The sequence below is a fragment of the Arachis hypogaea genome, chromosome 10, assembly GCF_003086295.3.
Source record: "Arachis hypogaea cultivar Tifrunner chromosome 10, arahy.Tifrunner.gnm2.J5K5, whole genome shotgun sequence".
Lineage (NCBI taxonomy): Eukaryota > Viridiplantae > Streptophyta > Magnoliopsida > Fabales > Fabaceae > Arachis > Arachis hypogaea.
Genome location: NC_092045.1, coordinates 39857455 through 39858715, shown reverse-complemented (window position 1 = coordinate 39858715; position 1261 = coordinate 39857455). Strand labels below are relative to the sequence as shown.

Below are 1261 nucleotides of genomic sequence, written 5' to 3'. Positions count from 1 at the left end.
AAGAGGAAGAATAGTCTTCAGAGCTCATGAATGGCAGAAGGAGGTTTAATGGGATCTCTATGGTCTCTATATGAGCCTCAGATTCCCTTGGGTCCTCAATAGGGAACTCCTTCTTGCTTGAGAGATGTCCCATGAAGTCTTCCTCATTGGAATTCACGTCCTCTCCTTCCTCTCAAGGTTCGGCCATATTGATTTTATCAATAGTCTTGCACTCTCTTTTTGGATTTTCTTCAGTATTACTTGGGAGAGTACTAGAAGGAGTTTCAGTGACTTTCTTACTCAGCTAGCCCACTTATGCCTCCAGATTTCTGATGGAGGACCTTGTTTCACTCATGAAACTTAAAGTGGCCTTGGACAGATCAGAGACTATATTTGTTAAGTTAGAGGTATTTTGCTCAGAATTCTTTATCTGTTGCTGAGAAGATGATGGAAAAGGCTTGCTATTGCTGAGCCTGTTTCTTCCACCATTATTAAAGCCTTTTTGAGGCTTTTGTTAATCCCTCCATGAGAAATTTGGATGATTTCTCCATGATGAATTATAGGTGTTTCCATAAGGTTCACCCATGTAATTTACCTCTACCATTGCAGGGTTCTCAGGATCATAAGCTTCTTCTTCAGAAGATGCCTCTTTAGTACTGTTGGATGCATTTTGCCATCCATTCAGACTTTGAGAAATCATGTTGACTTGCTGAGTCAACATTTTGTTTTGAGCAATATGGCATTCAGAGCATCAATTTCAAGAACTCCCTTCCTCTGAGGCGTCCCATTATTCACGGATTTCCTCTCAGAAGTGTACATGAATTGGTTATTTGCAACCATTTCAATAAGTTCCTGAGCTTCTGCAGGCTTTTTCTTTAGGTGAATGGATCCACCTGCAGAGTGGTCCAGTGACATTTTAGAGAACTCAGACAGACCATAATAGAATATATCTATCATGGTCCATTCTGAAAACATGTCAGAAGGACACTTTTTGGTCATTTGCTTGTATCTTTCCCAAGCTTCATAGAGGGATTCACCATCTTTTTGCTTGAAGGTCTGAACATCCACTCTAAGCTTGCTCAGCTTTTAAGGAGGAAAGAACTTAACCAAGAAGGCCATGACTAGCTTATCCCAAGAGTCCAGGCTATCCTTAGGTTGTGATTCCAACCATGTTCTAGCTCTATTTCTTACAGCAAAAGGGAAAAGCATGAGCCTATAGACTTCAGGATCTACTCCATTAGTCTTAACAGTCTCACAGATCTGTAAGAACTCAGTTAAAAAC

General features: G+C 40.5%; 1 non-coding gene across 1 annotated transcript; it reads left to right on the top strand.

The window, feature by feature from the left end:
* The first annotated feature begins 952 nt into the window (after positions 1 to 952).
* LOC112718716 (small nucleolar RNA R71) lies at positions 953 to 1056 on the top strand. The gene has a single exon (XR_003161043.1). It is a non-coding gene; the product is annotated as a small nucleolar RNA R71 (small nucleolar RNA).
* Positions 1057 to 1261: the final 205 nt, after the last annotated feature.